The sequence below is a fragment of the Furipterus horrens genome, unplaced genomic scaffold (genome assembly GCF_987537825.1).
Source record: "Furipterus horrens unplaced genomic scaffold, mFurHor1.1.pri manual_scaffold_3, whole genome shotgun sequence".
NCBI classification, from domain to species: Eukaryota; Metazoa; Chordata; class Mammalia; order Chiroptera; family Furipteridae; genus Furipterus; species Furipterus horrens.
Window position 1 is genome coordinate 195069872 of NW_028327173.1, and position 26457 is coordinate 195096328.

At 40.6% G+C, this 26457-nt stretch overlaps 1 protein-coding gene across 6 annotated transcripts in view; it reads right to left on the reverse strand.

The window, feature by feature from the left end:
• DIO2 (iodothyronine deiodinase 2) overlaps nt 1-26457 on the reverse strand; it is a 236726-nt gene that overhangs the window by 139926 nt on the left and 70343 nt on the right. For 3 of the 6 annotated variants that reach the window (XM_090271256.1, XM_090271255.1, XM_090271257.1), the window contains one exon: nt 24868-24995. The gene's annotated coding sequence lies outside the window, so the exon portion shown is untranslated. Of the gene's footprint in view, nt 1-24867; nt 24996-26457 lie in introns of those variants that run through there. The other 3 variants (XM_090271259.1, XM_090271258.1, XM_090271261.1) reach the window with 2 other exon arrangements.

Here is a 26457-nt window from a genome sequence, read left to right on the forward strand (position 1 = left end):
AAATGGAAGAGGAAAATAGTGAGGACACCTCTCTGGAAATCTTCTTTTAGTACACTACTGTTATTCTATTAGGGCCTCGCCCTGTTACAGGCATACTTCATTTTATTGTGCTTTGCTTTATTAAACTTCACAGACATTGTGTGTTTTATAAATTGAAGGCAAGAACCTCCACCAGCAAAATGATTACCACTCGCTCTATTGCAATACTCGCTTTATTGTGGTGCTCGGGAACTGAAAATGTCCAAAATATACCTGAAACTCATTTAACCTGAATAACCTTCTTATAGGCCCTATCTTCATATGCAGTCACTTTGGGGGTTAGGGCTTCAACATATGGATTTTGGGAGACACATTCAGTGTACAGCTTACTTCACACCTACAAACTATAATTTAGTCTAAAATATCTGTGGCATTTTATTCCCCATGCACCCTCCAATGTGCCTTTCTAAACACCTGTGGAAAATAGGTTGACAACAAATTATAGTGGAAACCTTCCCCCACTGCCTATGAATAAAGAGGCTTATCTAGAAACTTTACCTCAATGTTACCCTTAGCAAAGCATTTGAGCTTGAAGCAAAGGAGAGATGAAATGACTTCTGGAGGACAGAACCAATTCTTCCACTGAGAAACTGAAATGCACCCATCAATCCATTCCCCAAATGGTCATTTTCATCATGTGGATGTCTTTTTATCTTACTGAGGAAAACAGCATTAGAAGTACTTGGGGAGAACCTGTGACCAAGTGGGTTACAAAATTCAAATAAGCATTGATGGGTCAAAGTCAAGTTGTAGGCCTCATCATTCCTGCACTATTTGCAAAGAGGCTATAACTCTATTTCTCCAGCAACCACAGAGTATTTTAAGAGACACTACCTCATTCATCTTCTGAGTGCCCTTTGAAGTAAGTGTCCCATATTTTATTTCTATTTTATAAATGGAAAAACTAGGGCAGAGAGCAGTTCTATGCCTCTCCCCAGAGTGAATCAATCACTAGAGGAACTGAAATAAAACAATTTTAAATCCCTTGCTCTCTATGCATTCAACCACGAGTTGGTGTAATAAAGACCTGTCCATAAATAAAAAGTGTCCTGTGCTCTTTAGATAAGGTATTACTCACACTATAAACACCGAATGCATTTCCTGCTATGCCAATATGGCGGATGAGTCTCTAACTTTGGCACGTTTAAGAAGGCCTTTTACCAATTATAAGAAACATGAACATCAATAGGAAAGAAAATTTAAACCAAAATAGGTTATGGTCAAGGCACCAAAAAAGTAATACTGGCTTGAGATCCTGGCACCATACTGTGTCATGACCTAGAAACAGGCTCTAGCACCATCTAGTGGGAGACCAAAGGAACTCATGAATTATTAAGAGGGTTGTCTTCCTGGGGGTTCCTTTCATTTAGAAGTTTGGATTATTTCCTGATTAAAGCTTCCTGGGCTTACGCCTGTATAAGAAAGTGTATCTCTTGTTGAAGTCACTGTGGAAGGACACCAAGGATTGGACTTGGGTTCCCTGTTGTAGTTTTGTTCCCATTGACACAGAGGAAAATGGAGGAGGGCTAGAAGTGATGGAGATGAGTTTAAATTTATTCGACCAGCGGCTCTTTGGTTTTACACAAATTACCTGATCTCTCCAAATTCCTATTCACTCATCAATATGACAAATTTAAGGGTAGTTGTGAAGATTAAGGGAGATCTTTAATTTATTTACATCTTTATACAGTAACTCTCAACAAATATTAGTTTTCTCTTTCCCCCAAAAGATTTCTGTACTATTTCCATATAGCACTGTATTGGCTTATAAGGGCTATTCTAACAGAGTATCACGGATTGGCTTGCACAATAGGAAGTGACTTTCTCACAGAGCTGGAGGCTTGGAGGCTGGAAAGTCAAGGTGTCAGGAGGGTTGATTCCTTCCAAGAACATGAGAAGATCTGTTTGAGGCCCCTTTTGGCTTGTAGATGAAGATCTCGCTGTGTCTCTTTGTACCGTCTTACCCCCACGTAGTCTGTGCCTCTGTCCAACTGTCCTCTTCCTCTTATAAGGACACCAGCCATATTGGATTAGAGCGCATCCTAATTAACTCATTTTAATTTAAGTGCCTCTTTAAAGAGCCTACCTCTAAACACAGTTACATTTTGAGGCTCTAAGGGTGAGGCTCTCAATATAAGAATTTGTGGGGGAAGCACAAGTTACCCACAGCCAATGGTCCCGCCCCAAGTAATTAGTAGAGGCAGGAAAAATCCCCAGCCCCAGCCTACTGTGGTACAGCCATCTTGCCTCCAGACAGAGGTAAATGGGAAAATACAGTTTTATAGATCAAGTGAAGGACCCCATTTATTTTTTCTTAAGGCAAACTGTGAGGTCTTTTTCCTCCAGGGTCGTAGGTTCCTGAGATAAAAGGGACTCTACCAGTATAACAATATATTGTTAATTACAGCAGGCCCCTCAGGTACCCTCCGCAAATAAGGGGGTAGAATCAAAACATTGATTCTATCCCCTAAATGAATTGAATCAACAATTCCTGAGTTATTATGTTACGCACAGGTTAGTCAGCTGACACAGAAAGGTTTTTTTTTGTTTGTTTTGTTCTGTTGTGTTGTTTGTTTGTTTTTGGTAACTTCTATCTAGCTCATCTATAGTACAATTTAAAATCTTCAGCTGCTAAAAAAAAAAAAAAAAAAAACCCTGCTTTCTCCAGTTTTTATTCTGAAAAACAAAAGTGTCTGCTAGCATTTTCAAAATGTATTTCGTGAGGTGCACATATGTTAATATAAGTATAGCGAAGATTGTCCACCTCTCTCTCCTATTAAGCAGATTTCCCTTTACAATCTCCTGAACAGCCAGCCTCTGCACTTCAGGTTGAGACGGAACAGAATTGCAACGCCTCTCCTGCCTGCTGTACCGTGACTCGAACACTATTTGCTCCTTCCAATTTCTCCACCACAGCTATTTGCATGCCTGGTATCCAGGCTCTCCCTGCCTGAGACAAAATAAAAAGTCATAATAATAAAACACAAGCAGGAGCTTCAGAATCCCAAACAATCATACTCGCTAGTTATCATTATCGTTATGAGCTCCATTTTCAGAAACTATTTGAGTTGACTTCATAAAAAAGAGAGAGAGAGAGAAAGAGACTGTGCAATGATAGCGATATCAAGCAGGACTCGGTTTGGAAAATCCAAATGAATCTGGGCCTAAAGGTCAGCTATGATTTTTTCTAGTAAAACTGTATATCATATTCAATTGCAAAGGCGGCTTATTATATATTTACCTCAGGGTTTTGTTATCCATTTAAAACCCCTGTGTGGAATTGCTATTCAGAGTTACATACAGTGCTTCCCATGGCTCACCCAGTGGGTGCCACATTAACTCCAGCTTCAACACACCATTTAGTCCTCAGCTGTCATCTAACCTGGTCCCTTAGTTCTTTCCTCCTCTTTTTTCCACTTGACAGATCCCCTCTTCCATTACCTCCAGCTGACATATTCCCACTCTACAAACATTACTGCTTTTACACCAGCACCTAGACCTAGGTTTCTAATATCATTCTTAAAAAAGGTGGGGAGGGGTGATTCTAGTCTGCCACCGAGGGTGTACAAGAGAAGACAAGAGCATCTTGTAGTGCCAGAAAATAGGAAAGTGCTCAATTTTTTTAAAAGTAGTTACAAAGGATGGGGACTATTGAAGGAACAAGAAAACCAGCCTTAAAAGAGCTCCCACCCTGGTTGGGTGGTTCAGCTGGTTGGAGCATCATCCCATGCACCAAAAGATTGCAGGGTTGATTCCCAGTCAGAAAATATACCTAGGTCGTGGATTCAATCCCTGGTCAGGGTGTACATGGGAGGCAACCAACTAATATTTCTTTCATTCTCTCTCTCTCTCTCTCTTCACCTCTCCCTTCCTCTCTAAGGTCAATAAACATATTCTCAGATGAGGATTAATAAATAATTTAAAAATAATAAAAAATAAACAATACATAAAAAGTCTCCAGTGGGCAAAGCTGGGACAATTTGCACAGCAAAATAAGTAACATAGAATTGGATGATAATACAAAGATAAAATAAATATACATGACTCCATGTTGATGTAAATAAATGATTGAATAAATATGATATGTGGAAGAGAAGAGACAAATCTTTTATACAGAGAAATTTACAAATAATGCGTATATAGATGCTCTCCCCTTCTTGGGGACTGAATGTTTGTGTCCCCCAGAAGCCATATGCTAAAATTTTAATGGCCAGTGTGATGGTATTAGGAGGCAGGGTTTTGGGGAGGTGATTAGGCAGAGCTCTCATGGATTGGATAGTGCCCTCATAAAAGCAATTCCAGAGAGATCTGCCTGTTCTTTATCATGAGAGGACACACAAAGAAAACAGCTAGCTACAAACCAGGAAGCAAGCTCTCATCAGACACTTAATCTTCCGGTGCCTTGACCTTGGGCTTCCCAGTCTCTAGAATGGTGAGAAATCAATTTCTGTTGTTTGTAAGTCACTCATTCTATGGTATTTTGTTTACAGCAACCTGAATGGACTAAGACATTCTTCTAGAAAGTAGAGCTTAGTCTCCCTGCACCCTGCTCTGAACACCAACTAGATTTATGTGTTACTTCCAAAGAACAGAGTATAAAAAGAGAACAACAGTAAACTTATAATGAAGAAACCTGGCAAACACTAATTTAAGCAAATGACCAAGGTTAATATTCTCAGTGATAAGTCATGTTGGTACCATGTATACTCATTCTCATATGATGTCATGAGAAAGGTATATTACCTCTGTGCTATTTGTCCCCAAAGCCCATAACCCCAACCTAATCATGAGAAAAACACCAGATAAATCTAAACTGAGGAACATGTTATAAAATACCTGAACAATTAATTGTCTTCCAGACTGTCAAGTTCATACAATACAGGGAAAGAGTGAGACAGTCACAGATCAGAGGAGACTAAAGAGATAGGACACCTAAAATCAAAGTGATGTCCTGGATTGGATCCTGATACAGAAAAAGGAAATTGGTGGGGAAACAGGTAATATCTGAATGAAATCTGAAGTTTATTTAATATCACTGTGAACTACTTAGTTTTCAGTCTTGGTCCCATGGTTTTGTAAGATGCTGACATTAGGGGAAAGTGGGTGAAAGTTGTTCAGGGTTTCTCTGTATTATTGGCAACTTTTCTATAAATCTAAAAGTATTTTAAATGAAAAAGGTTATATTAAAATCATAAAGCAAAACAGTTGCTGCTTTTTAACATTTTATTCATCTACGACTTTAGTATGCCACTATAAAATCATCCTTTATATAAAGGTGGACAAAAGAAAAAATAACTGAAATGAGTACTTATTGGATGATGGAGGTAAACTCACCCTTACATATTTGAGACATAACTCACATACCATAAAATTGACATTTTAAAGTGTACAATTCATTGCTATTTAGTATATTTACAAAGGGGTGCAACTATCACCGCTATCCAATTCTGGAAAACCTTTACCAGCCCCAAAAGAAACTCCATATCCATCAACAGTGACCCTCATTATCTTCTCCTCAAAGCCTTTGGCAACCAGTAACCTACTTTCTAGATTTATGGATTTGCCTCTTCTGAACAGTTTATATAAATAAAATCAAATGCATAATATTTGGCCTTTTGTATCCATCTTTTACTTAGCTTAATGTTTCCAAGATAGATTCATATTGTAGCATGAATCAATACTTTATTCTTTTTTATAGCTTAATACTATTTCACAGGTATGTCACATTTTGTTAACCCATTCAGCAGCTGGTGGCCATTTGGTTGTTTCCACTTTTGATGACTACTAATAGTCCTGCTATGAATATTCATATACTAGTATTTTTGTGAATATATGCTTCCTGATCTCTAGGGTATATGCCTAACAAGGAAATTGCTGGATCATACAATAACTCTGTGTTTAACCTTATGAGAAACTGCCAAACTGTTTTTCAAAGTGGCTGCACCATTTACATTATCAGCAGCAATACATGAGAATTCCAATTGCTCCACATCCTCACCAATACTTCTTATTATCTCTTTTTTTATAATAAACACCCTAATGGATATAAAGCATTATCTCATTGTGGTTTTGATTTGCATTTCCCTGATGGCAAATGATGTTGCGCAACTTTTCATGTGCTTACTAGCTGTTTTTGTATCTTCTTTGGAGAATTGTCTATTCAAACCCTGTCCCCATTTTAATCAAGTTGTTTGTGTTTTTATTGTTGGGTTGTAATAGTTGGGTTTTTTTTTAAGTATATTTTATTGATTATATTGTTACAATAGTTCCAATTTTTTCCCCCTTGCTCCCCTCCGCCCAGCACCCCCCTTCCCCGACAATCCCCTCCCCAAGTCCATGCCCATGGCTCACCCTTTCATATATTCTTCTTCTTTTTTAAAAAAATAATTAATTAATTAGTTAAATATTTTAACAATAAAAAATAACAATCCCTCCCTCTCAGACTTAAGACCCTTTACAATCTTATATAGGACAATGGACGAAGGTCTCGAGCTCCTCTAGTTGCTTCAAGCTGGACATGGTCGTCGTCCTACCTACCCGTGGGTCAAGAAATCCCTAATAAGAGTGGGGGCGTGGAGGGGAGGGTGGCCTTCCCACAAGGGGAAGGATCGTGCAGACTCCAGGTTGGTTGGCTGTCTCTGGACAACGGCGTGCTTGGTTTAACAGGCTGGCATCCTTGTTGTATTCAATAGTTGGGTTTTTGTTTGTTGTTTTTTTTTATATATATATTTTGGATTCTAGACCCTTATCAGATATATGATTTGCAAATATTATCTCCCATTTGGTAGGTCGCCTTTTCTCTTTCTGACAGTGCCCTTTGATGCACAAAAGCTTTTAACTTGGAAGTGTTTCATTTATTTATTCTTTGATTACTTGTGCTTTTGGTGTCATATCAAAAAAAATTATTGCCTTATGAAGGCAATTACTCCAAGGCAACTACCTTATTCTCAGGTGGAATCCTATTGATGCCAAGCTTTCGATAAGCCAGAGAAGGTCGGGCCATGGGGCAGTAAGTAAGGTTCTAGCTTTGTTCACAGTGTAGTAAATGTTTCAGGAATCACTCATGACTAGAGAATACATCAAAATACCCGTGAGACAGGGGAACAGTAAGAAGGGAATCTGTAATACCCTTTTTTGAGGTTTTGCTCATTTTATTAATTAAAATATTCATGGGCTCAGATGAGGATTTTTTTTAACAAATCCATTTTATTTATTTACTTTTCAATAAGTTTAAATCCTTGAGGGGCACAGCATTACACAGATTCTGTGTCCCATGGCCCTAGCAGAAAGGTTGCTTTGGAATTTAGCACTAACCGTCCACTGTTCCCATGAACATGACTTACCTTCCCCCAGATGACTTTGGTTTTGTTCATTTGTCGAGCAGGAGTCACTGCATTGTTCTTTGCTTTGTACACACAAAAACATCTCTTGCCTAGATAGAATGCCACTTAATCTCAAACTTAAACCCTTCAATTTTAAGAAAAGCTGTACCCTGTACACTCCCTCTGATTTCCGAAGACCCTGCTTATAACCAAAAAAAAAAAAAAAAATATGTGGCGTTAGACCACAGCCTTGCAGACATATTTACTGTTATAGAGTCCTGTTCCCATCAGGCCTTTCCTGGCTCCAAGATGGCAGAAAAAGCTGTAGTAAGTTTTAATTTCATGTCTTTAACGGCAAATTAATAAAAATTCTAGTACTACACAAAAGACAAAATTCAACACTAACGCTCATTTATTTATAAGATGCAATGTACTGAAACTATGTGTGTTAAAAACCTTCATGATGTGATAGTGTTGATTTCATAAGAATTTTAAGGCAAACAAACAGAATATAATTTCTGAATCAAAGAATAACAAAAGAAATTGAATTTTTTCAGTACAAATACAGAAAATGCTGAGCCTCACTTCTGCACAATTTATGAATCTTAGCATCACTTTCTTTGGAAAAGAGTTCTTAAATTTACTGAGTCGGTGAAGACACAAACTTGCTATTGGTCTAGAGCACATGAAGAAGGCAAAGGAAAAGATACAATGCTCATATCCACCAGGCAATACTTTTAAATGTGGGATACTTCCTTAATTTTTCTAGCCCGTTCAAGGCTGGAGTCATGCTGACTATCCCCATCAGCCCTGTAACTACTGCCAAGATCCTGCCTTGCTGGACCACTTTGACACTGACTGGCAGCTGAATTGTCAAGTTCTACAAATAGCATGTTTCCTTGCTTGGCTGGACATCTTTCCCATCTGTTTGGAATAGTGCTAAAATACCAAGTCCCTGCCCACCCATCCATACACCTGGGTGGGCAGATCAAGAGGTAGGGACTTTGGAACCAAGTCTATTTTCCTGGTGCCTCACCCTCCTGGCTATCAGGCTGCCTCCTGAGCTCAAAAATTTCCTTTTCAAATGCAATCCACACCTACAAACACAGCCAGAAACCCAAATGGGATTACCATTCCAAACTCAAGGATCCCCTAGATAAGCTCGCTTACCGATTTTTTTCCAGAGTTTATAACATTCCACCCTATACATTTAGCAATGTCTAAGTGAGTGCTTATTAGAACTTTCCACTATTGTGACAGAAAAGTAATGACTATATTTCAATTATTTCATTGAATTAAAATTGAACATTTGAACATGTCCTTGGGTAAGGATTTTATATATATATATATATATATCCCTGGCTGGTTTGGCTCAGTGGATTGAGCGTCGGCCTGCGAGCTAAGTGTCGCTGGTTCGATCTTCCAGTCAGGGCACATCAGAGAAGGAAAACTCTGATTCCAAAAAACCTCCGCTGCCTTGCGGCATACCTCTTCAGGGGAAAGGCTAAGGGAGTAAACCCCGACAGAAAATCCGGAGCCGGAGTCCCTAAGGCGGTTTGACGTTGTAGTCAATACCGGCAACTCCTGCAGCGCACCTGAAGCCAAGCTGTATTGACTCCGTCTTTCCCTTGGACCCTTCAGCTGCGAAGAGAGGGGGGGTCTGCTGCATGGGCAACAGCAGACCCTCCATATCACCCTGCCCAGGCTCTGTAGCTTCGGCTTCACTGGAGAGGACACTCCAGCGTCATCGCAAGATGTCGATTCAACACGGGAGGAGACAGATACCGTGTCACTCCCGAGTCGGACTGCACAACCATTCTCGGCGGTGCAGATAGACTCTTAAGAAGCTACACCATCGTCTCTCAAGACGGACGGCTGCCGATACGATACGATATATATATAATTTCATAAACTGTTTAGTATTCAGAAGAGAGGTTATTCTTAAATTCTGGATATTAAGGACAAATATCAGAGTAATAAGTGAATAGCAGTGGCTTCATCAATTGAAGACAGGTCCTTTGAGGTCAGGGTTCAGGTATTTTGGCAGCAAATGGCATATACATGGGTCCATAGATCACAACCTCCCTAGCCATGCTGGAGTCACTCTAGATAGAATATAAAAGAGTGGAGAATGGTATCTAAACATGAGTCTAGAATGAGCTAATTGGTGATTGTATCTTTTCAGTAAAAAAGGTATAATTTATTCATTTTCTGAAAGATGGCAAGATGGGAAACTTCTTCAGAATCCAAATGTTTTCAAAAATATAAAAGCACTTGTCTTTTAATTACCCTCCCACACCCACTCTCCCTGCCCCTTCACAGTTTTGCAGGCGCAGCAACAAGTTTCCCTTAACTCATACTTGGGTAACAAATCTAACATTGCCACACAGAGAGCAGATGGAAGCCAGAAGGCCAGTTGGACCAGTGTTTGTCAATGTAACCACTTCAGAATCATGGTTGTGAAATCACTCCCAAGCTCCCCCAGAGACACTGAGTCAATCAGAATTTCTGGGGATAGGTTCCTGAAGGCTGTATGTGGTGGGGGATGGGCTTCAGGAAGCTAACCTTGCTGACTCCAATAGCACCAACGTTTCAGAAGTATTAGTAATAAGCATGTCAGCAAAGACAGCGGGGAGCCCCTGAGGGGGAGCTGAAGTTGGTAGAAGGTAACTGACTATGGCAGAGAGAAAAGAGTCAAGAAGGATTTGATGTTTGAACTGAGAAGAAATCATGATCTACCATTTTCTTCAATCATGAAAAGGGGTCTTTTCCTCACACATGCTTCCGAGCCTGAAGAAGGAATGTATGCATTACTAGAGATATTGCCCTTGATTTAGAGCAATGCTCCTTAAGGTCAAAGTCACTAGCAGAGGCATGTGCTGGGAGAAGGCAGGAGGGGGGCCAAGGAAAGAAGTAAGGAAAAGGGGATAATCTGATAGAAAATAAGATGTATTTTCTTTGTGGCCCTAAAGTGAATATCTAAGTATAGACACATACTGGGTTTACAAGACATCAATGCAAAAGCAACACAGAAAGAACTCTAAAATAAGAAGAGCGAGCACAAAAAGGAGACTGTGCTCTACGTGAAGCAAAAACCAGGTAGAATGATTTTGTTCAGAATAGCCGCACTGACCAGAATTAAGGATCTCTTCTTGGTTTTGAAAGCAGAAACTATAGCAAGGATGCGCATGAGAGTACAATGATATTGTCCATCATACAGACAAGGTGAAATATACATGAAGGGTTGAATTTTTTAGAGTGTGTTAATAATTAATCTGGTCATTAGGTTTATTAGACAGGATTAGTCCCTAACTGGAACAGAGCAACTGCAAGGCAAACTATTAAGATAATGGATGGAACTTTTTTCTGGAATTGAAAAGGTAAAGTTTGGTAGCTCCAGATATTTGTATATCTAGTGTGAGAAAAGAATGGAGAGCTTTTGGTTTTGAAGAACTAAAGTGGCACTGCTTTGATATATGCAAGGAAAGACTGAGTTCTTTGAGTACTTTAGTAGGGTTTAATACAGACGCTAGGAAAAGAGAGAATTTTAAATATAGATAAGTTTCTCTGGTGGGAGATGTTAACAATAGAGGTTGTGATGTGGTTGGAGGGCAGGGGGATATGGGAAGTCTCTATTTTCCTCTCAGTTTTGCTGTGATCCTAAGACTGCTCTAAAAAAACAAAAAGTCTTAAAACAAACAGGTTTTTTTCTGTGTTTTGCCATAACAAGTCCTCTCCCCGGCACACGACACCATGTGGCTTGTCACTGCTGATGCCACATTTGTTAAGAAGACCACAGCTGTGTATATGGATATGAATACATTTATGTAAATGAACTTTTTACAACTATATTTCACATGGCTTTGATATCTTGAGGTCCTACAGATATGATAACTAAATGAAGCTTTCTTTTAAAAAATCCATACTTGAAAATTTCAACTAGGAAATAGAGGAAGAGTAAAGTTTGCCAAATATAAAAAGAAGTGAAATTAAAGATGATTGCATCTAATATTTTACCTTATCTTTTCATGCCTATCCCAAATATTAACAAATACTTTTAAAGCACTATAAACTAGAGCCCAGTACTTTTTAGATTCTTGGATAGCTTTGCTGATTTACATCCTAGAATATTACAGAGAGAAAAAAAACATCATAACTCTTTGAAAAATGCCTAGCTCCATTGATTTTTGTGGAGAGGCTCTTGTTTGGCTGAATTTAATTTAAATGTAGTTCTTTGTTATTGCTTCAAGAGGACGACAGTCATTTCTAACAAGCACAAATTATTCAGAGCATGACCCTAAATGCTGTATTTCAAATAGCCAAAGAAAACAAGCTATCCTCTAACCTACTTCGCTTCGCAGGAAGAGGAGCTGTGTGAAAAGAGAGCTGAGAAAGGACAACCTGACCCAGAGAGATTAGCCCTCACCAGAGCCCTCCTCCCACTTCCAACGGGTCTCTGGACGGGCCAGTTGCACAAATACAAGAAGATCAGGCCAGCATCCTGGAAGGGGGGGTGGGGGGTTGGTATCACCCTCCTTGGGTCGCTCTTTGCCAAATTCTAGTTAACCCAGTTACAGTAAAGCCATTGTGGACTCTTTAGTAGAGCAAACCTCAAATCTACATGGCATTCACGATTTCTTGATGGCCGTGGCCACAGCCGGTAACTGCAATTTAGTGGCTTATGCATTATCATGAAATGGGGCGGGCAAAGGCTCAAAAGCAGTGGATTTTATGGCAATAGGAAATAAGACACATTTTGTGCAGTTGCCAACTCCTTTGCATTTCTGAGGATGAAATGCCCCCTAGATCAAAGTGACAAAGTGGTTAGGATATTCACGGGACAGAAGACAAAAGGGGTTCATTCACTGCCAAAAAACAGCCTTCTGTTAAGTATTTAGAAGTTTAATAACAGTACTTACATGAGAAGCAGAATGCAGGAGAGTAACTTGAAAGTGTGCACAGTTTAACAGAAACTGGTCATCCTTCTTTACAAAAAGGCAGGCAGTCAGTGATGAGGCTTACTTACCCTCATTCACTCATTCATTCATCACACATATATTGAGTACCTACTATAGCTACTACTGAGTATTCACTACCTAGCTAGGCGCTAGGTATTACAAGAAGTATAAATATGCTTACTGAAAGATTCTACCTTTAAGGAGCTTGCAAGCTAGTAAAATATAATACATAAAATGTGCACAAATGGAGGTGTCAGACCACGTACACAACACTTGCCAAGGATATAGACAAAAACTAGTTTTGCAGTTTTAGCACAACGTTCTCCTCAAAAGGATAAAAGGGTTTTGGTTAAAGTGGCAAGGAAAGAGACAATTTTGGAGAGGGATTTCTCAGGATTCGGTGCATTTTTCTCTCTACATGGAGAAGTTTGGGGGACAGGTACTCTCTCCTTCCTTCAGGCCAAATGAAAAACATTTCAAGAGAACCACTTGGGAAACTCAACCTGCATCTCTTCAGAGTTTATGGTCATGGGTCAGGGTACAGGGTGTAATGCAAGACCCACACTTGAAAAAAATCTTCAGGCGAGAAGCTGACTGAAGCTGCCCTTAGTGTGTGATTTGAGGGCTGTATAAAGAGCAAACTGTGTCTGCACTGATGGCAGAGACAAGAGCACAATAATGTTTCCCAAGTACTACACAGAGTCTGTCAAACCTGGGAAGTAGTCGCACTGTAGCTGGTTAAGTTCATTAACCCAAAAAGGCTGTCTAGAGAGACAATATGTTTAAAGGAAATACAGAAAGATAGAGGAGTGAAAAATAAAGATGCCTTCTGCCTGCACATGATAGAAATCAGCACACTTCTTTTAGTAGTTATAGTACATTAAGGTTGAAAGTCTAAATTTCATTAAGATACTTGAAAATAAAGTGTTATGGGGAGACAGAATTTTTAAGTCACCTAAGGCTTGTCATATACCACTAATGTGTCACTGAATAAAGGCTGGATCTAAAAAGGTTATGAGGTCTGTCCAGTAAAAGTCCAGCCATTATTAATGTAACAATAATGGTTTGTGCAACACTGATGTAACCTGGCAGCCAAGGAGAGTGGACTGGAATGTGCATGTGTGAACAGTGACGACTTCACTGTACTAGTCAGTGGGGGTGGGAGATGCCATTGAGTGAGCATGTGCACCATGTGGCTGTCACATTCAAAATGACTGAGCATGTAGAGCAACGAATCAGCTTCAAGTTTTGCCTTAAGCTTGAACATTCCACTGTGGAAACTGTTCAGATGATTCAGAAGGCTGCAGCTCTGGGCAACTGGTGATTGGCAGCTTCATCACGACAACACACCCCCACAATTATCACATCTAATGCAGAGTATTTTGGTGAAACATCAAAACACCGACGTAACTCAGACCCCTACAGCCCAGGTTTGGTGCCCTGATACTTCTTTCTGGCTTTTCCCAAAACTAAAATCACCTTTGAAAGGGAAGAGATTTCAGGCCATCGATGAGATTCAGGAAAATATGAGGGGGCAGCTGATGGTGACTGGGAGAACTATGTGAGGTCCCAAGGTGCCTACTTTGAAGGGGACTGAGGCATCATCATCCTATATGCAATGTTTCTTGTATCTTGTATCTTCTCCAGTAAAGGTCTCTATTTTTCATATTATATGGCTGGATACCTTCCGGACACACCTTGTATATATCTATAAACCCACGTAGTCAAAGAAAACAGTGAAAATTTAAGTTATTATTTATCTTTTAGGATTTCATGTTTCTGGAAACTTACAGAGTCAGGAAGTTTGAGAAACTATTATTTTTATCTATATATCTAACATATTAAGACATGTTGTAAGTAAAAAGTGCAGACTCAGAGTCAGTGCAAATGCATTTGGTCCTCTAGCATAAAAATCCCTTAGACTGATGACCTTTAAGAGTGAACACACAGGAAATTATAGAAAGTTTGCACCCTCTTCCTTGGAGGAGCTGAGATGGGGTAAAAGTAGGATAAACAAAGCCAGCTCCTCTGGTCTTAGGTCTAGTCTTTAGGATGGGGAGGTGAGGACATTCGGAGAACAAAGGATGAGCCCTGACTCCATACCCCAGATTCCCTCTTTGCCCCATTAGAAAGTCCCCCTTCCCACTGCCTTGTTCTTTACCGCCTTGGCTGCTTAACTAAATGGGCCATGGCTCATCCCTTCATGGCGAAGCCATGGTTTGCTGCAGACCACAGACAACAAAAGTATAATCTAGAGGTCACCTGGTCTACACCCCTGTCTTCTGAGGCCCAGAGAGATTACATGGCCCACCCACCATAGCATCCTAGTTGGTAGCAATGATAGAAGGAGAATCACATTTTCTGTTTCTCTAACAGCTGTCTTTCAGCTTTGCTACCTTAAGTGGCAAGATGTGTAGGAAGGACTATCAAGTCACACACACACAAGTAAACACTGTTCTGCTCCATTCTGCATAGTAGGAAGGGGCCATGGTTTCAAGCAATTTTATTTGGTATTAGGCAGCAACCCCCCAAAAAATTACTTGGAAACTTCAAAGAAAATTACAGAACCACTTTATATGCTACAAAGTTGCACCGTATGTCATGAATGAAATCAACCAGAATGTCATGAAAGTTTCATCAGTGCTCATGTCACCTCTGCCTTGAAAAATCACTTAATTAACTTCAGAAAGAAACACTTCTATAATCTCCCATTACCTATAAGTCTTTGTATATAAACATATATTCTTACATGGTTGATGCCCAGTCAAGACAGTGTGTTAGGCAAAAAAGTCATAAAGTTGTATTTAGACCCTCATCAGAGTTCATTTTGTTCTCCATGGGGTTCCCATCCTACGATGTTGCTTGGATCCATGTCTTCCTAGGAATCATTTCTAGATAAGAGTCAAGATCAGCCTAATTCTCACTCTGCAATGTTCCAACATCACACCAGTGCCTGTAGGCCTTAGTAGAGGGTCCTGCTTCTGAAAGCAGAAGGCTTCACAGAATTGCTGCTACGAGGCTCTCCTACACTTGGGGACACGTTCCGTTATTTGATCATGGAGATAAAACCAAGTAGCTGAAATGAAACACCAGGTCTTCCCCTGCCAACTGTTCTTTCAATGGCAAAAAAGCAATTTTTTCCATAACATGAATAATAAAAAAATATGTACTAATGAGGTTTACACAATATTGGAAAGAAGGATTATGAATAGGTAATTACCCTTTTAGAAGATTTACAGATTTCAACCAGTTAAGCCCTGGGGTATGATTATCTCATTAGTCTTGTACACTCAGAATAAATATAGAATAGTTTGGGTGTGACCATGTTTTGCCAAAAACTAGTAAAGGATAGACTGTGGATGCAGAAGGGTATGTACCAAGTGTTAACCTAAATGGAATTTACACTTATGAAAGGTGAACGGCATGTGGCAGAGCAAGCTCCCCATGTTCAGAGCCATTCACCTATCTGCTACGTTGCCAGGCTCCCAAATAAACGATGTTGTTTTATTCCCGTCCTGGGCCTCCACTTCTCAGAGTACTTCATGTTCTTTCTAGACCATGCTGCAACTGCTGCTCTCCCCCAGACCTCCTCTGTGGTTTGTTTCTCTAGCTGTTCCTGGAAATGGGCTTTCTCTCACCCACTCTTACCCCTGGGAGGCACATGCACAACGTGGAACTTAAACCTGCTGCTCCAATTCGAACATCCTCTTAAAGAGTTCTAATGAAGAGTGAGAGCAGGAAAAAGAGCAGGAGTGATAAAAGAAGCAGTGAGCAACTGGTCAGAACATCTTCATCAATAATGACTAACATCAAATGATGTTAAATAGTGCCAGGCATTGTTCTAAGAGTTTTACCTGGATCGACTCATCTAACTCAACATTCTCATGACATAGATGGGCCTGGAGCCCTCATTTACAGAATAGGCAAGAAGTATAGAGAAATAAAGTCAACCATTCAAGATTAGAATGTTGGAGCCAGACAGTTCTGTTCAATAATCATATTAAAATTAATTGAACACTCATATGGTTCCATTAGTGTTATATACCAGTCATTGTGTTACATGAGTTATATGTATTGTCTTACTGAATCCCTGTAACAACCCCTTGGAGAAGGTACTATCATGATGTCCATTTATACATCATCCTATTTTCCATCCAAAGTTCAGAAATGTTAAGGAATGGAGCCAGAATCGAAACCAGAGTTAGAATAAAGAAAGATTTGTTTTTCCTCCTCACTATTGCCCCTACAGAGTTTCTACAGCTTGTCACTACAGGAAGTGGGTGGGACACTTAAGAAAACACTACATGCCCCACCTTCAGAGGTATTCAACCAGGAGCCAGACATTTACTGGAATGGGGCAGCCTGTTAAAGTTATTTCTGTATTTCCATATACCTAGGTATATATATTCATCTTCATTTACGTTGTTTCATGTCTTTGTCTTTTTTTTCTACCAGGTTTCTATTTACCCACCTTGAGTTTACAAACTATACTTTTTCATTTTTATTTTTATTTTCTCACAATATCTGGATGTCATGTTTAATAATCCTTACTACTGCTGCAGCTGCTTCAGCTGAGAAGTCTGGGATTATAAAAGGCCCCCAAAAAGAAGTCTGAATTGTCTTCTTACAAAATAGACATTTCGTTACTTGGTGATTTCTTCCCAGAGCAAGGATCACATTGTTCAGACTCGTAATGGACTGGGTACTCCTGAGACAGTGGCACCACCACACCCATGAATTACCTCAGAGGTGTTTTCTTTCTCTTCATATATGGATCTTCGGGGTGATGGAGGACCTGGTATACTTGGAACTTTATGATCAGTCACAGATTAAGAAGAAAAGTGTTCCACATTGAAAGAAAGTCATTAGGTTATGAATCCATTATTGTAATGTATTCTCCAAAAGGGAATACAACATAAAAAAACATAATGATAAGTACCTAATATTTATTAAGCATTTACAATGTGCCACTTTACTGAGCACTTCACATTTATTATTTTGTTTACCCTCCCATACAAAAGAAAATTGAAATGTGAGATCCATCACCAGGTTACAGATAGGAAACTGAGACACTAGGGTCACATAGCTGTGAGATGTGAAAATAGTATTTTTAAACAAACCCTAGACTTCTGGAAGCCTGCCCTCTTACCCACTACCCAACATGACCTCCCACCATCCGACACAGTCTATTAAAACAACATCACAATGTTATGCCAACAAAAGAGCATTTAAGAGTGCTGCTTATTAGAGCTTTTATGAGGGCCTTCCGTGTGGAGGTAAGTTCTTGCCTGAGCTAAATTCCTGCCACACTGATTGCTTCTTCAAAATGGGCTTGACTCAACCAGACATTTACTGGGTAGGCTCTTACTATACGGTAGTCCCTCTCTATATCATGGTTCAATTATCACAGCCTCACTGTATCACGGGATTTTTTAAAAAATATTATATTTAATTATTTATCGCAGATTTTTCACTATATTGCGGGATTTTGTGGTACTGTATACGTATGTTGTTAAAGTTACGTAGGTTTAAGAGTGTAGAATAAATGTAAGGTTCCTACTTCGTGGGGATGTCTAGAACGCAATGCCCATGATAAGTGAGGGAATACTGTACTTGCACAGAGAAGGAAAACTCTGACTCCAAAAAACCTCCGCTGCCTTGCGGCATATCTCTTCAGGGGAAAGGCTAAGGGAGTAAACCCCGACAGAAAATCCGGAGCCGGAGTCCCTAAGGCGGTTTGACGTTGTAGTCAACACCGGCAACTCCTGCGGCGCACCTGAAGCCAAGCTGTATTGACTCCGTCTTTCCCTTGGACCCTTCAGCTGCGAAGAGAGGGGGGGTCTGCTGCATGGGCAACAGCAGACCCTCCATATCACCCTGCCCAGGCTCTGTAGCTTCAGCTTCACTGGAGAGGACACTCCAGCGTCATCGCAAGATGTCGATTCAACGCGGGAGGAGACAGATACCGTGTCACTCCCGAGTCGGACTGCACAGCCATTCTCGGCGGTGCAGATACTCTTAAGAAGCTACACCGAGGAGAAACAAGATGGCGGAGGAGTAAGTGGAAGCTACACTAACTTCCTCCTAGAACTAGTCTGGATTTACAATGTAATTTTGGAGAAATCATCTGGAATAACGAACCAAACACCAGCTGGAGAGAAGTCTTATAACCACGGAGAGACAGAAAAGGCCTCTACATCACAACGTGACCGGTAGGGAGTGCGGAGACGCGGAAGGGCTGGCTGGGCTCACACGGGTGGCTGCTGAAGGGACTGAGAAACAGCTCAGCAGCCGGGGATTCCCCCTGAGAAGGGCAGGGTCTAAACCCCCAGCTGGGCTTCCCAGCCTACAGCGACAGAGTGGAAAGTAAAATAGTATCAGCTGTGAAAAGCGAAAAGCCACAGGCTTTCTTGCTAGCCGGAGAGAAACAGCAGGAGAAAAAGAGCTCTTAAGTGGATCACATACGAAAATATTTTGGCCACCACTTACCCTGGGCTCAAGCAGAGGGAAGGCAGAGAGGACTGGAGACACTTGGGGAGAATTTGGCACGGTGGCTTTGAGGGGAGAACCGGAGGAGCAGCTGACTGGGTCCCAGTGCTGACTCATCCCCAGTACTGCGGGTAGACCATTCCCCTCCAAGTGGCGTCAGCCTGAGGGGAAGCAAAAGCCCTGCCTACAGGAATTAAGCTGCCACACCCACAGTTCTTAAGCCTGACAGCTAATCACAGATTGAATAGATTAACAATCAAAGAAGACAGACAACAGCAGTAGATCCCTGGAAGTCTCCAACAGGCTGCTTAGGGCCAGACTGGTACATGATCTGACGCCACCAGAGGCAGATCCAGGAAGTGCAGATCATTCCAAGAAGCACCAACAAACAATAGGAGTCAAAAAAATGGGGAGACAGAGAAACAACCTCCCATCAAAAGGAAAGGTAGAATCCCCAGAAAGAGTGCTAAATGAAATAGAGGGGAGCGAACTATCAGATATGGAACTCAAAACATGGATTATGGAGAAGCTGAATGAGCTCAGCGGAAACTTCAAAGAACTCCAGAAAAACTACAAGGAACTCACAGAAAATTACGTGAGCATGAAAAAGGACATAGAAGCTATCAATAAGAGCCAGGAGGAAACGAAAAATACGATCTCTGAATTGAAGAACACAGTAGAAGGAATTAAAAGCAGGCTAGAGGAAGCAGAAGATCGGATCAGCGAGCTGGAGGACAACCTACACAAAAACTCCCAGACAATGCAACAAAATGAAAAAAGACTGAACAAGACTGAAGAGGTTCTAAGACAGCTGCAGGACAACATGAAACGTAATAATATCCGTATCATAGGAATTCCAGAAGGAGAAGAAGAAGAGCAAGGGATAGAAAACCTCTTTGAAAAACTAATGACAGAAAACTTTCCTAACATGACGAGAGAAAGAGTCACGCAAGTCCAGGAAGCACAGAGGGTCCCAATGAAGATGAACCCCAACAGGCCCACTTCAAGACACATCATAATTAAAATGCCAACATTCAAAGACAAAGAGAGAATCCTAAAAGCAGCAAGAGAGAAACAACTAATAACATACAAGGGAGCTCCAATAAGGCTATCATCAGATTTCTCAGCAGAAACACTACAAGCCAGAAGGGAATGGCAAAAAATATTCCAAGCAATGAAAAACAAAGGCCTACAACCAAGAATACTCTACCCAGCAAGGCTTTCATTCAAAATGGAAGGTGAAATAAGGAGTTTCCAAGACAAAAGAAGGCTAAAAGAATACATCTCCACCAAACCAGCATTGCAAGAGATGCTAAAGGGTCTGCTTTAAGAAGATGAAGAAACAGAGAGACAGAGAGGAACACGAGTACAAAGGGGGAAAATGACAATGAATAAGTACTGAAAGAAAGAAGGAACTTCTACCATTTGCAACAACATGATTGGAACTAGAGAGAATTATGCTTAGCGAAATAAGCCAGGCAACAAAAGAAAATTACCTTATGCTGTCACCTGTTACAGGAAACTAATGAACAACACAAACAAATGAGCAAAATTGAACCAGAGGTATGTAAACAAGGAATAAACTAACAGTAACAAAGGGGGAGATGGGAGGGAGAGAAGGGGTAAGAAGGGGAAGGGTCTAGTCAAAGAACATGTATGAATGACCCATGGACATGGACAACTGGGTGGGGACTGACTGTGGGGGGGGGCAGGGTGCAGGGAAGCAAGAGGGGGAAAAAAAGTGAGACAACTGTAGTGGAAAAACAAACAAACAGAAAATTTTTTAGTGGGGGGGGAATAAAAATATAAAGAATAGAAATGCAAGTTCAGTGAATACTAGAAGGACAAGGATTTTCCTTCCGATAAGACAGTCCTACAGATTTAGAGACTTGTATGTGGGTTATGTTACATAAATTAACATGTGTTTTCTGTTTTCAAAGGGCATAAGCCTACAATCTCATTACCTGAGTGATTATCTGTATGCATAGGCCTCACTTAATCCTGTCTGCATTGCTGCCTCCTGAGACTCAATGGTTTGGCTGAACTAAGTGGCTGGGTTGGTGAAGAACGGGGTGGTCTGTGGGCTTCACTTTAAAACTGGTTTCTCTTTTCTATCCTAATGGCTTGGACAGAAAAAGCCCAGAGGCCTGAGATGGGGGAAACCTAAAATATTTCCCTCAGTCCAAACTAAGTATAATGGGCAAAAGGGTTTTGGACAGGTGAGATGTACCTGGCACACCTTCCTCCAAAGAAGCCCTTCTTTTCCCTAATGTGGGACATTGAAAAATTAATACCTGTCTTTTGTCATCTAGTGGTTACGGATTAAATGATGTCCTTTAACCCTGTTGCCCCCAGAATACAACAAGGATGCCAGCCTGTCAAACCAAGCATGCCGTTGTCCAGAGACAGCCAACCAACCTGGAGTCTGCACGATCCTTCCCCTTGTGGGAAGGCCACCCTCCCCTCCACATCCCCACTCTTATTAGGGATTTCTTGACCCAAGGGTAGGTAGGACGACGACCATGTCCAGCTTGAAGCAGCTAGAGGAGCTCGAGACCTTCATCCATTGTCCTTTATAAGATTGTAAAGGGTCTTAAGTCTGAGAGGGAGGAATTGTTATTTTTTATTGTTAAAATATTTAACTAATTAATTAATTAATTTTAAAAAAGAAGAAGAAGAATATATGAAAGGGTGAGGCGGGAGAGCTTGTATGTACGACCCATGGGCATGGACTTGGAGAGGGGATTGTTGGGGAAGGGGGGTGCTGGGCGGAGGGGAGCAAAGGGGAAAAAAAATTGGAACTATTGTAACAATATAATCAATAAAATATACTTAAAAAAATAAAATAAAATAAAATAAAAGCTTATATAATTAGTGAAAAAAAAAAAAAAAAAAAAAAAAAAAGAAGCTACACCATCGTCTCTCGAGACGGACGGCTGCCGACGACTGTACTTGCAAATGCCATCAGATCCAGAGTATATGTCTTGAAGCCCATCTTCCATAAGAACTTTCTCTCCTTATATGCTTATTTATGACTAGTGATCCTCAGAACTATTGTTTGAAGAACTGGAGGCAGGGTCATAAATATATATAACCAGGACCTTGCTTTAGAACACACTGGCTTTTTTTTTACTGTTGTTATTGTTTGGGGCGAGGGAGCTCAATTTTGTTTTATGCCATCCAGGCCTATCATTTTAAGGTATTTAGTTTCCAAAGCATAGCAAAAAAAAATCATCAAAAAAATTTTTTTTGATCATTTGCTTTTTATAAAATAATTTTAGAGTATATTTTGTGGCACTGGCACCCTAAAACCATAGAAGTAAGGAAAAACTTTTAATTATAGATAAAAGCACAAGAACCAATTACATAGAAGTTTAAATATATAAAACATTAAGACTGTTGAGTCAGATCCACGCAACTAAAGATATAAGGAATTGAGCCTCTACATTGGCTTGAAATGACAATGTTACGGAAGTTTTATCCTGCAAGTTCCCTGGATATGAGTTATTCCATTACCCTCACTTCCAGGCAAGAAAGAATGAGGCCCACTGTGTGGGGGTAACTTGTTTGGGATCTTGTGAGTAGTCAGGACCAGAGCAAGGCCACATATTGCAATCCTTTCTCAGGCTTGTCACTTATTCTCACCACTTGCATTGTTTTGGTTTCCTCTTTAGTTTTACCCCTAATCTCCTTTCTTTACTTGTTAACCAAATGATATTTTTCATTGACGTGCACTCTGGCCCATTTGGCAAGAGATCCACAATCAAGACGTACCCCGGCTGCTAACCCACCTTGGAACAAACCGTTTGCCTTTGGGTGGGTGCCTTGCTGTAACTTTGCTCACCTGCATATCCCTCTCTTTCTCTCTCCTTCTCTCTCTCTCTCTACCCTCCCCACCCCTCATTGAACCCAAAACAAGAGCAATGACTGCACCCCTGATGGATGTACCCTAGATTACTGGCTGCACTGACAGGAACAACAGACTCACTCTGAATTTTACAATTTGGGAAGCCCTTGTATCTCAGCCAGTTACTTTTTTAAGCACCTGGAAGCTACAGGCAAGGAATGTAACGTGTTCTGTTGATAACAGGCCAGAGACAAGATTAAATATTGGTCTTTCTCATGGACATTCAGCCAGTAGTCAAACATTACCTTCTTCCTTTACTATGATGAAGTAAAATATTTGTGTCGGATGGTTCCAATGTATTTCATCACCCTGTCCTGCCCCCCCCCATAGGAACGCTTCTGTCAAGATAGACCAATGGTGTTCATTAACTGATGTCAGGGTTCGAAGAAGCCAATACCAGATACTGCCCTAAAACCTTTTCTTGCCTTCTTCATACACTAGAGGAGCACAGTGGAATGTTTTGCAAGTGCCAGTGAAGAGGAGAGTTTTGCATCCTCTGCAGACATTAGAAGTCTTCTCATACTGTCTCACACAGTGTCCCTAACAGCCACTAGAGATGGCACAGAGAGGGTGCCAGCTGGCAACTTACTTGCTGGCTGGCTCTCTGAAACAGGTTCAACTAGTTAAATCAAAATTAATTGCCAAGCCAAGATCATCCTCACCCCACATCAGAAAAAAAGATTGAAACCCTGCCACAGAAAGGAGTTGGCAGGGAACATGAGGAAGTGCTCCTGGGCACAAAGATTCCATTCTGGTTGAGCACATGCATCTTTTGTTCAGTAGCTGCATCCGTTCAAAATTCATATGTTGAAGTCCTCACCCCCAGTACATCAAAAAGTGACCTTATTTGGAAATAGTGTGTTGTTGTAGGTGTAATTAGTTCAGATAAGGTCATACTGGGGTACAGTGGGTCCCAATCCAATATAACTGGTGTCCTGTAAGAAGACGCAGGTACACAGGGAAACACCACATGAACATGAAGTCAGAGAGCAGGGTGATGTTTCTACAGCCAAGGAATGTCAAAGGTTGCCAGGGAGTACCAGAGAGAGGCACGGAAGAGATTTCTCCCACATAATCCTCTGAAGGAACCAACCCTGCAGACACCTTAACCTTGTATTTCTAGGCTCCAGAACTGAGAGACAATAACTTTCTGTTGCATGAGTCACCAGTTTACGGTACTTTGTTATGGCAACCCTAACAAAACTTGTGCAGACCATATTTCCAAAATTTTGAAAAACATATTATAAAGCTCTAGCAATCTGTATGTTACAGTACCAAATTGTTAAAAGGTTTGTATAATTCATCATCCTTAATATTTCTCCTTATTGGGATACATTATTTGTCTATTTCCACCCAATAAATACCATCACTTGAATGTCTCAAAATAAGGTAAAACAACAAACAAACAAACAATAAATAAACTCATTTATAAAACTTAGGTCTCTCTGTACAATTATTTCCAAAGCAGAGTACCATTTCCAATGTGTAGTTAAGCCCAGCTAAGGCCTTTCCATGACTCAACAGGTACACTTGAGGTGTATATTCTTTCCTTCCACACAACAAAGGTTATTATGTAGCTGTTGTGTCCCAGACACTGTGAGAGGCATCAGAGACCCAACAGTGGGCAAAACACAGGTAGCCATTATATTCACAGTGGCCTATGTTCACGAGAAAAATAGATATTGACCAAATAATTATTCAAAGGTATACAACTCTTAACTGTGGAAAGTGCAACGAAGGCACATCGCCATACTTTGAAGGCAGCATACTGGGTGTGTTCTGTATTTTAGGTAAAGGCTGGAATACTGTGAATTTTCTGTCATCAAAAGAAAACACTAAATATTACATTCAGGGAACCAAGCCACTGTCAAAAATAATCATCTTTATGCAATACAGACCTCCAAAGAACAAAGGGATTGTAGCTGAAAGTGGTAAAGAAGAGAAACAAAGTGGCAAATGGGAAATGAAGAGACCTAAAGAAACAGGAGGCTCAGGACAAGATGCTGACATCAAGTCTCCCTTGTCCTTTCAGGATTCAAGAAAAGAGTGAACACATGTGCCCAGCGCTGTGAGTGTGGTTGTGGTGAATGGCATGGGGTTGGGCATGAGATTTTGTGCCGTTGAAAGGATCTTACCCCAAATAAGAGCATACCTTTGTCTGCAGCTCTGTCCTTCTCAACAGGAACATCACTCTTCCAAATGCTCCTTGCTCTGTGCGGTCGTGGGCACTCAAGTCTGCTGCCAAGTGTAGCTGGTCACCACAGAAGTTGCTGAATGCTGCTGAAAATGGGAAGAAAATCCATTGAATTAGTCCTGAGCATTGCAAACACGGCTGCCTCCCTCAATTCCTTTCTCAAGTCCATTATCATTGTAGCTCTGATTACATGCAAAGATTTCCCACCTGTGTGGATAGAGACAAGGTCATCAAAGTGCTGGCATGTAGCCCCCAGGCCACTATGGACAGATCTGCAGCTGCTGTGTCACTTGCCCTTGGTGGAATTTAACAAGATAAACTGCTTCCTTGGCATTTATACTACACTTAGCATGAGTTATATTTACACCTCTTGCCTGTTGGTGATGATCAACTTGATGATGTACTTTGAGATCTCCCAAACAACCAAGGCATAACTGACTTTAAAATACTTTGGAGACAATAAATGCTACACTGTATAAAAATATGAACCTTACTGTTTTTCCAAAACAAATATTCAGGGAACACCTCTACTGATAGCTGGGGGTGAGGCTGATAAGCAAATGACACCAATGGGGTGAAGCACACCATACTGGAACAGAAATAAGCTTGCATGCCAGCAGAGTCCTACAACCCAATATTTGTCCTTGTCTGTTTGAGCTTACAAAATCTATATGGCTGTGATCGCTGAAGATGTCAAACCATCCCACGATAGCTAGTTGCATCATATAATGCCAGGTAAATGATATGAGAAGAAAGGTATCTATTTGGAACGTGATTCAGTTACATGGTAGGCTTACACATGTTTGGCACATTTAGCATCATATTTAAAAATGAGTGAGGAATAGTCATCTCAAAAGAAGAAAGACTAGGAATATGTTATCTGCAAAAATTAAAATAAAAAGAAAGAAAGAAAGAAAGAAAAAAGAAGAGTGGAATGTTCTGGAATGGTTGAGTGTAGGTGGCTGTGTAGAGCAATGGTTCTCAGAGTGTGTTCCTGAGAGCTGCCACATCAGCCACACCTGGGAACTATTTAGAAACCCAAATCTCAGGCCCTACACCCAACCTACTGAATCAGAAACTCTGCTGGGGGTGGGCAGAGAGTTCGGCAGCTATAGTTTAAGAAGCGTTTCAGTGATTCTGAGCCACAGAGTCACGGCATGAAGACCAAAGCCCACACAGGGCCGAATTTCAATGTCTCCAGGAGAAGAAACTCTAATAGGGTCTGTAAATTATTAGAGGGTCTAACAATGTAACCAGTGATGATACAGAGATTTTTTAAAAATTCATCAAAGCAGACTAATTGTTAAATGGTTCTTTCTTCTACTGAATAAATGACAGCCAACTATCCCTGTCATTGTGACATTTGCAGAATTTCTACAAGTTCACTATAAACCGTGTTTTCATCCCAAAATTTAATCAACTGAAATCAGCCTTAAAAGCCCACGCAGCTGAAGTTTTTGTGTTTTGGCAAGTATTTGCTATGACTCCCCTCACCTGAATCTAAGCATTTTCCTTCTGAACCATTCACTGAGTGAGAAGAATTTGAAA